Source organism: Mya arenaria, chromosome 14, assembly GCF_026914265.1.
Source record: "Mya arenaria isolate MELC-2E11 chromosome 14, ASM2691426v1".
In the NCBI taxonomy this organism is placed as follows: Eukaryota; Metazoa; Mollusca; class Bivalvia; order Myida; family Myidae; genus Mya; species Mya arenaria.
Genome location: NC_069135.1, coordinates 37,976,234 through 37,986,694, shown reverse-complemented (window position 1 = coordinate 37,986,694; position 10,461 = coordinate 37,976,234).

Below are 10,461 nucleotides of genomic sequence, written 5' to 3'. Positions count from 1 at the left end.
CTTAATCCTTGTTTAGTCTTGTTGTTTGGTGAAGGTAGTCATATCTTCAGTTATCCTTCCGTCTGTATGGCCTAGTGGTAAACAATTCGCCTGCGGAGCGGTGGATAGTGGGTTCGATCCCTGGCCGCATCATACCAAACGACTTTAAAAGTTGGTACAAGTAGCTTCCTTGCCTGGCGCACGGCATTTAAGGGTAGTGCTTGGAAAAGTGGTGTACTCAATACTGGTTTAACCCAGGAAAGTTGTACCCCGTGTATTTGTGCTTTACACATAAAAGAACCAAGGGGTCTCTTTGAAAAAGAACTATCTCTTCAGCATGTTGTCCCTTCAGCAAAAACAAAAGACCCCGTTGGAAATAAATGCTTGCACTTTCACGGGTTATCCTTGACCCAAAGGTCAAAAGAAAATTTTAATACATGCATACATACATCCTTACAATATAGTAAGCCAAAGCATTCTGTTGTTTGTCACGCTTTGTGTTCAGGTTACCTTACTCTTCCTTTGACCTCAAGATCTCAAATAAGGAGTCATTTTGTGTCCTTCACCAATCTCTCTACCAAGTGTTAGGACCAAGATAGTCTTGAGTATTTCTAGTTTCAACCTCACAAAGTAATGCACACCCAGTTGTTCAAAGTGGGGCAGAATTATCACAATAAATAGATGCTAACTGTCACTCTCACAAAACACTCCTGTCCTAATTTTATGACATCAGGTTTGGTGATAAGTAGTTAAGCAAATTTAGAGAGCGGACATTGTGAAGAAATAGTTTGACATTTCAATGGTCATATCTCTTAGAGCGATAGTCTGATACAATAAATGGATATGGATGGTTAAATGAACTTGTCCAAGATATAATGGCTAAACACATTTTGACCTAACTTGTAGATAAGACCTAAATAAATTTGTTTGGTTAGGGTTACATCCTTTTCCGAAAAAGGTAGGGTAGGTTTTCTTTTTATTTAGGCTTTATTAATTTCATTTTCATCATTAGATAATGGTGTTAAAGTTATCTTTCCTGTATAAGCATTTAGGTTTTAACTACAAAATCAAAAGCGATTAAACTTTTTGGTTTTTCATTTTTTTTTTAAACTGACTATAAAACAGTAGTGTCGGCGCCTATTCTGTAGGTAGGGTCGGGTAACCCAAAGCAAATGTATTTTTATAGGCCTTAAAATTGGAAAAAGGGCATCTAATTTAATTGAGCTGAGAACTTATGCACCAGTCAATTGTAACCACGGGGATTTTACCAACAGTTTGTCCCACCAGGGCAGGCATTTTACCCGGGGTTGGCTGGACCAAAGGTCAAAGTCCCCGCTTTTCCCGACCTGGTTGGGGGGGGGGCATAACTAGTCACAATGTTGTGTCTTTATAATACGTTCTGTACTGTGACATCCATGTTCCACTTTATGTAGGTTGAAAGTTCAATCATGTTTGGCGAGCTTTATATTCTGTGGTGAAAGCTTACACACCCAGAAAGAAAAATCTTACGACAAATGGAAATAAACTGACACACTTGTCAATAAGAATGTTTAAATCAGGTGATGTAAGTCAGTGAACAGTAAACTTCTTCCAACATCAGAACTGGGAAATCTGAAACATAAAACATTTAATCTTTATGCAACCAAACAAATCATGCAATAAATACAGTGTTAAAATTATATTTACTTGTTCCACTATTTGTTTAAAATTCTCATTTTACTCATCAGTCATAATAAGGGAAGGTGAAGTCATATAAGGCATTCATTTACACTTGACAATCATCCGAAAATACACAACGTCCGAATTACGTAAACTTCACTCAAGTCAAAATATTTCTTTCCAGAGACGTGATCACCGAAACTCGAGTGTACCATTATATTATACATATAAATAGTGTTCAAATGCCGTTGTTATATTAACTTGATCAACAAAAGTAAAATAAATGGTAACCTTATAGCGTCCACTGGGCGCCGCCATTATTGGCATTTGCCTGACGTACTATATGAAATATCAGTAAGCAGGGAACCAGACTAGACATAGGAACGTTAGCTGTGGCTTGAGACAAGATGCAGTCGTTCAGATGTTGCTTAGAAAAACCAAGAGATTTTCGACCATCAAACGTTTTGACTCCTGAGTAATTTAGCTGTGCATGATGCTTCTATGAATAATTTTGACTACTAAAGTTAAATTCAAAGACCAACGATTCTTGTGCACAATGTCCGTAAACCTAATGTTTTCCCTAGTGTTTTATTACACTGGGCTGGAAAGGTGGCCTCTAAATCAAAATATTAATAAAACCCGTCATATGCATATGCGTCTGTTACACAAGGATATTGATCCACAGATATCCAGAGCAATCGAGTTAAATCCTGCTGTTGGCGCAATTATCCTTCACATAATATTTTTGTATATGTACAAGACAACGAGTGGACGTATCTATGACATATATACCCGAGCATAGCGAGGGTATCTTTTTCATAGATACGTCCACTGAATACTTTTTTCAGTTTTATCAACTGCTGTTTGATGTATATTATCGCCATTGAACTAGTTACCAACGCTACTGTCTGCTAATAGAGAAAAGTAAAAAATATCTAAAATGAGATCAGCCTAATGCACAAGACAGTGTTTTCGTAAATATGACACAGTGGTTGGTGCAATGGGAGGGGGTCTTTGGGGGATAAAGTGGACTTGATATTTATACATCGGACGATACACCACAGTCGGGGTTGAGAACGCCATCCTTGGACTTTCTGTATGCTTAGACGTTTTTACGCAATCATCACGTTGTCTAAATGTCCTATGAGTTCTAGCCAAACACAACATTCCCCGACCCCTACCTGATGGGGCAAAACTCCTATAGGTGCATTTCTTACTCCTAAATAATACGACTTGAGTAAGGGTTTAGATAACTAAACGTGTGTCATTATACTTTTCATATTGCACTTTAGACGGAATTCACCACGATCAATATAATCAATTTGCAACTGGCGCTGGATCATTTTCATTGTTCTGTATCTTATATACCCGCTGTTTACAGTATTAAGGTTTCATTGAGACGAAACAGAAACCTACACCCAAAACATTCCTTTTAGGTATATTCAATGATTATTATTAAACCATGAAATACGTTTTAAAAATAGGTGCCTGAATAATTACAGATTACCTTGGCCTATGAATACAGTTTTAGTCTTAACGGATCCATTTCGCCTCGAGTAAATCGTGTTTTAGGAGTACAACACGTATATGAGAAATAGAGCAATGAAATAGCGAATGCCGATTGGTTGGATTAGAGTGAGCGTGGTCTAATGATAGATAGGAATGCACTTCTAACCTCGGACCTTTAAAGCTGCAGTGTCTTTGAATGAGCCATTTTTTTGCGTAAATGTCTGGTAACTAGTTATATAAGACTGCTGACAAAATATCAGAATAAAATTTTCTGCAGTTTACCAAACAATTGCGATCTGTTCTATTATGAGTTATCTAATGTGATTGAATTAAAGGCATTAAAGACAAAATCAGCTGATTCTGGGACAAATGTTTGGAAAGTGTCAAAACTGACAATCTGTGAGAGTGCAACTTTAACTTTCAGTTAAAGATTTTTAAGTTTTGAAATATTTATATTCGACTCCTAAAGAATGCTGCTAATGTGCCTTTAATGTTTTCGTAAAGTGGACATGAAATATTGAAATGTCTCTTTGAGTTGTTTTATTATAGTACAATTTAAAGTCATCACTGTGATGTGGTAAATGTCTTACTGTATGATTGCAGGTAATGTATTACACAACCACCATTAAATAATATTTTTTACGGTCTAAATTCCCCCATATCTTAAGTTTTACTTGACCGGGATTTTCTCCTTTTTTAAAGCAACATTACCTGTGAGAAATTTTATGATATGTATTTTGCATGCAAGTATATACCGTGTTATAATGTATATCAGAACCTTTCAATAGTATAGTAAGTTATAAGTCAAAGTGGTTTACAAGTTCTAGTATCGCTTCTTAAAATAGCTTTACATGGGCTTCTTAAAATAGCTGACTTCTTGAAATAGCTTTACATGGATTTCTTAAAATAGCTTAATATTGGCTTCTTAAAATAGCCTTACATGGACTTCTTAAAATAGCTTAATATTGGCTTCTTAAAATAGCCTTACATGGACTTCTTAACATAACTGACTTCTTGAAATATCTTTACATGGATTTCTTAAAATAGATTTATATGAGCTTTTTGAAATAGCTGAATTCTTGAAAAAGCTATACATGCATTTCTTGAAATATCTTTATGCATCAGTCAAAAAAATCCATGTATTATAGTTGTCACAACTCTTCCAAAAATATACCAGAACGTCTTTGATTGAAACGTGTTAAAACCAAAACAGAATAGTTAACACCAATATTTGTGATAACGATAATTTATCTACGCGGTTGTGCATGATATGATGATTGATTTGATGATCATAAACTGTATATGCTTTAACAATCGAACCCTGTTGGCTCGAACTCGCTCAGCTCGAATTTCTGGTTGGTTCGAACATACCCGCTTGACTCGAATTTTCCGAGGCTTTGTGTATTTTCACCGGTCCCTTGAAGTTCGAGCTAACGGGGTTGGACTGTGTCCAAATAAATGTTCTTCTCTGTAATCTCGAGCAGAATGTCAAAGCGTTTGAACATTGGTGTTTTATAGGTTGAATAAGACGCAAATTTAAAATCAAGCATTTCATAACAGATTGATGCCAATCAAAAGTAAAAAATTGTCATTGTTGGTCACGTGAATAAACGACATCCGAAACAATCTAAAAAAAGATATGTTTCAGTGTTAGATCGTTATATATTTCACTTTTATTATAGTCAGCACCAAATGGTATATTTCACGAGTGGCGAAGTCACTAGAGTAATATTTACTTTTGGTGTTCACGAGGTGAAATATATAACGTGTGATGTATATGAAAAACGCGTTGAGTGTCGGTATTCGATTTTTTTTTCTGTAATGAAATATTTACGCGATTACATTTATTGTTTTCTCAAATATACGCACGTTCTCGGTGTTTTTACAGTTGGCAAAATTCTTAATTGGCATTCAATATTGAAGAGGTACGAAGTCTTCGACATCTATGTCATATTATCAAGGTGCATCTTCTAGTATGGCCTTGATTTCCAATTATATCGATAATTGACATGGGTATATGAAAAACATTACGAAATATTTGTAAATTTTTGTACTTTGCATGTATATTAAGATCACGAAATTAACATGATGTGATAACTAAAACCATTGTTACGAATATGTAAGAAATTTTACAACATCTCTTTATTGACCATGTCTTTGCTTTTTACGACAAAGTGATATAATTTATGTTGGCTATGAATGTGTAAACGTTTAATGCTGAATAAATGCTATGTTATGTTATATGCGCTAATTGGCATGTCCTATCACTAGTGTCATAAACCGTGTGACGTAGCCCAGCGCGTGGAGATTATGCAGACGATGTAGGACGATCGCAGTTTCGGATTCTTTTTTTTTAAATGAAAAACCACGAATACCCACGAAAATGTAAATCTTCGGGAAATCACGAAATTTCATGCCAACGAATATAAATGATTTCACAGTAGCCAAACAGGAAGAACTAAATTTAAAGTAAACATTATACATACCACTTTATTCACATATGAGAAGAAAATCCACAAAAATACAAACAAAATCCACGTTCCAAATTTCAAAGTAATTGTAATTAAATTTGAGTGTTTGAATTGCCTATGCATACTTGTCAGATCAAATCTACGCCTATGTGTACTGATTAATGCAACCCTTTTTAATAATCTTTTTTCGGACATTTAGATTTATCAGTTGTTTACCACGTACCGTTCCTGTCTTAAATACGTGAGTTGCTATGCATACGTAATACATAGTAAAGGGGCCGTGAGAGAAGGTTTTTTTGTTGTTGTTGTTTTTAAGCCAGAGAATGACTAGCTATCTGTTGAAATCAGTGAGTTCTTAACATAAGTTGATTTCATAAAATTTTGAAACTCAAATTCAAACCAATATATCAGTGTATTTAACGATTAAGTATGTCGTTTTTTACCAATAAAGTCAATAAAATAATGAATTTTGGAAATTGTTCGTTCTAATTTCATGTGAGTAAAGATATTCTAAAATTAGGAAAGTGACTTAGGTAAGAAATGACTTTATGATGTTTTATTAATACCGCCCCAGGGGTGGTATTCAATATTGGTCTTAATTGGGTCTTAAAACGATGTGGCTAATCGGATTCCTCGGTATAAATAACGAACCTATACACTGAATGTGGTCAATGATATATGACCATAAGATCGACTTAAATTGCATATTGAATACCACCGCATTACATGTACGTTCGAAAATTAATGGTTTAAGGCTGAAAGAAGCATTACTCACGCTTTAAGAATAATGATTTTCTTCGGCAAAATACATAATTTATTTTTAACGTAAACAAGAAAAGTGTAATTTGATATTTCTACAGTAGTCTATAATTACCGCTGTTCAGATATTCACGCAAAAATTGGATTATTCCAAGACAAAAGTAATAAGTGGTCAAAACGGTCAATCTGTGAGAGTGAAGCTTTTAAAAAAAATGATAAAAATGAAATAAAAGCTTGCATATTTCAGGAATGATTTCAAAAAAAATAGAATAATCAAACATTGTAAATTTGAAATGGCATAGCCAAAATACTGCGTCGCACCTATACATACACACAATAAACTGTACGTAATCATGTGTCCCTTCCTGAAATCATGTGCCCCTTCCTGAAATCATGTGTCCTTTCCTGAAATCATGTGTCCCTTTCTGAAATCATGTGTCCCTTCCTGAAATCATGTGTCCCTTCCTGATATCATGTGTCCCTTCCTGAAATCATGTGTCTCTTCCTGAAATCACCTGTCCCCTCCTGAAATCATGTGTCCCTTCCTGAAATCATCTGTCTTTTCCTGAAATCATCTGTCTTTTCCTGAAATCATATGTCCCTTCCTGAAATCATCTGTCTTTTCCTGAAATCATATGTCCCTTCCTGAAATCATGTGTCCCTTCCTGAAATCATCTGTCTTTTCCTGAAATCATCTGTCTTTTCCTGAAATCATATGTCCCTTCGTGAAATCATCTGTCTTTTCCTGAAATCATATGCCCCTTCCTGAAATCATGTGTCCCTTCCTGAAATCATGTGTTCCCTCCTTAAATCATGTGTCTCTTCCAAAAATCATGTGTCCCCTCCTGAAATCATTTGTCCGTTTCTGAAATCATGTGTTCCTTCCTAAAATCATGTGTCCTTCCAGTAACCATGTGTCCCTCCCAGAAACTATGTGTCCCTTCCTGAAATAATGTGTCCCTTCCTAAAAGCATGTGTCCCATCCTGAAATCATCTGTCTCTTCCTGAAATCATATGTCCCTTCCTGAAATAATATGTCCCTTCCTGAAAGGAGGTGTCTCTTCCTGAAATCATGTGTCTCTTCATGAAATCACCTGTCCCTTCCTGAAATCATCTGTCTTTTCCTGAAATCATATGTCCCTTCCTGAAATAATATGTCCCTTCCTGAAAGGAGGTGTCTCTTCCTGAAATCATGTGTGCCTTCCTGAAATCACCTGTCCCTTCCTGAAATCACCTGTCACTTACTGAAATCACCTGTGCCTTCATTCCTGAAATCACCTTTGCCTTCCTTCCTGAAATCAAGTGCCCTCTCCTGAAATCACCTGTCCCATCCTGAAATCACCTGTCCCTTCCTGAAATCACCTGTTCCTTCCTTCCTGAAATAATGTGTCCTTTCCTGAAATCACCTGTCCCTTCCTGAAATCATGTGTCCCTCCCAGAAACTATGTATCCCTTTCTGAAAGCATGTGTCCCTTAATGAAATCATGTGTCCCTTCCTGAAATAATATGTCCCTTCCTGAAAGAAGGTGTCTCTTCCTGAAATCATGTGTCCCTTCCAGTAACCATGTGTCCCTTAATGAAATCATGTGTCCCTTCCTGAAATAATATGTTCCTTCCTGAAAATATGTGTCTCATCCTGAAATCAGGTGTCCCTTCCTGAAATCACCTGTCTCTTCCTAAAAGCATGTGTCCCTTCCTGAAATCATTTGTCCCTTCCTAAAATCATGTGTCCCATCCTGAAACCACCTGTCCCTTCCTGAAATCATGTGTCCCTTCCTGAAATCAACTGTCCCTTACTGAAATCATGTGTCCCTTCCTGAAATCAACTGTCCCTTACGGAAATCAAATGTCACTTCCTATAAATCATGTGTCCCTTACTGAAATAACCTGTCATTTCCTGAAATCATGTGTCCCTTCCTGAAATCAACTGTCCCTTACTGAAATCAACTGTCCCTTTCTGAAATCATGTGTCCCTTCCTGAAATCACCTGTCCCCTCCTGAAATCATGTGTCCCTTCCTGAAATCATGTGCCCCTTACTGAAATCACCTGTCCCTTCCTGTAATAACCTGTCCCTTCCTGAAATCATGTGTCCCTTCCTGAAATCATATGTCCCTTCCTGAAATAATATGTCCCTTCCTGTAATCACCTGTCCCCTCCTGAAATCACCTGTCCCTTCCTGAAATCACATGTCCCTTCCTGAAATCACCTGTCCCTTCCTGAAATCATGTGTCCCTTCCTGAAATCATTTTTCCCTTCCTGAAATCACCTGTCCCTTCCTGAAATCACCTGTCCCTTCCTGAAATCATTTGTCCCTCCCTGAAATCACCTGTCCATTCCTGAAACCACCTGCCCCTTCCTGAAAGCAAGTCTCTCCCCCTCAAATCAGATGTCACTTCCTGAAATCAGGTCTCCCTTCCTGAGATCACCTGTCCCTTCCGAAAATCAAGTGTCCTTTTCTGAAATCAAATGTTTCTTCCTGAAATCATGTGTCCCATCCTGAAATCAGGTCTCCCTTCATGAAATCACGGCCAGGTGACCACATATGAAGAAGGTATCATTTCAAGGGAAGTTATGTGTACAGAACGAATAATTTATACACATAAGACGTATTAAACATAATTTTACAACTAAGCTTTGTGGATGTTTAAAATTGATTATAAATTATAGCACCATTGGCCAGCTTCTGTTTTAGGTTGTCCGGTTAGTGCAGTGGTCAGCGCACTCGCTTCTCATTTTGGCGACCCGGGTTTGATATGCGCATGTGAGTTTGGTGTGTTGCCACCAAGCCGAACAAGTAGGTTTCCCCCACAACACAAGACCACACTCTCGCATATCAACGTGCCAACGAGAATGATAAATACAATGTTGTTATATGTTAAAATTAAATGAAGCTTATGTACGGTTTCAGCTAAAATATATAACACCACATTATTTAAAAAAACGAATGATCTATCTTCAATAAATGATAAGTTTCATTTCTAACGACAATATTGTTCTTAACATATTATGTTTGTGAATGATTTATCTTTCATTCAGTTCTCACCTTTTTTTATCAAAAACACTTGCGTTATGGTTCATCCTTGATTGAAATGCACCTACCATTTCTGTGTATCACCTTTCGCATTCAAGCTAAAACTGACGATTTTATATGTGGGATGAAGGTCTCAATCTGACCGAGAGTGTCGATGTCTGAACACGATAGATGTAAGTTTCAGTCCAACGGAGACTGTCGATGTTTATTATGGGATGTAAGTCTTAAACTAACCGAGATTGGCAAAATTACATGTGTGATGAAAGGCTCAATCTAACCGAGACTGTCGATATTAAGCGAAGGAAATAAGTCTCAAACTAACTGAGACTGTCAATAAAATATGTTTTAATGTGATGTTAGTCTCACTATAACCGAGACTGACCTTGGTGCATATGGGATGTACGTCTGAATCTTACGGCGAATGTCGATGTTACACGTTAGATGTAAGTCACAATCAAACCGGTATGTTAATGATTTACTAGTATGCGAGTTGTAAATCTCATTCCAATTGAGACTATTGATGTTTAATCTGAGATGTTAGTCTCAGTCAAACCAAGACTGTCGATGTTAAACCTGAGAAGAAAGTCTCAGTCTAATCAAGACTGTCAATGCAAAACATGATATGTAAGTCTAAATCTAACCGAGACTGTCGATGTTATACATGAGATATAAGTCTCAATCTAACCGAAACTGTCGATGTTATACGCGAGATATAAGGCCCAAACTTACTGAGACTGGCGATGTTATACGTGAGATGTATGTCTGAATCTAACCGAGGCTGTTGATGTTATACGTGAGATGTACGTCTGACTCTTACCCAGACTGTCGATGTTATACGTAATATTTATGCTTTTTGTTTCTTGAGAATCTATCCTTCAAAATTAATTTCAGTATACGTTCAAAATCGGGTATGCATTCTTCAAAAGATGATTTTATTATGTTTCACGTTAACCCTTTCACAGACATTGATTTATGAGATATTTTTTTTGATTTTTCTATTGCAATTCACCTGACTTTGTGTATATTATGCAAGTAAATTTTCATGACGTTCC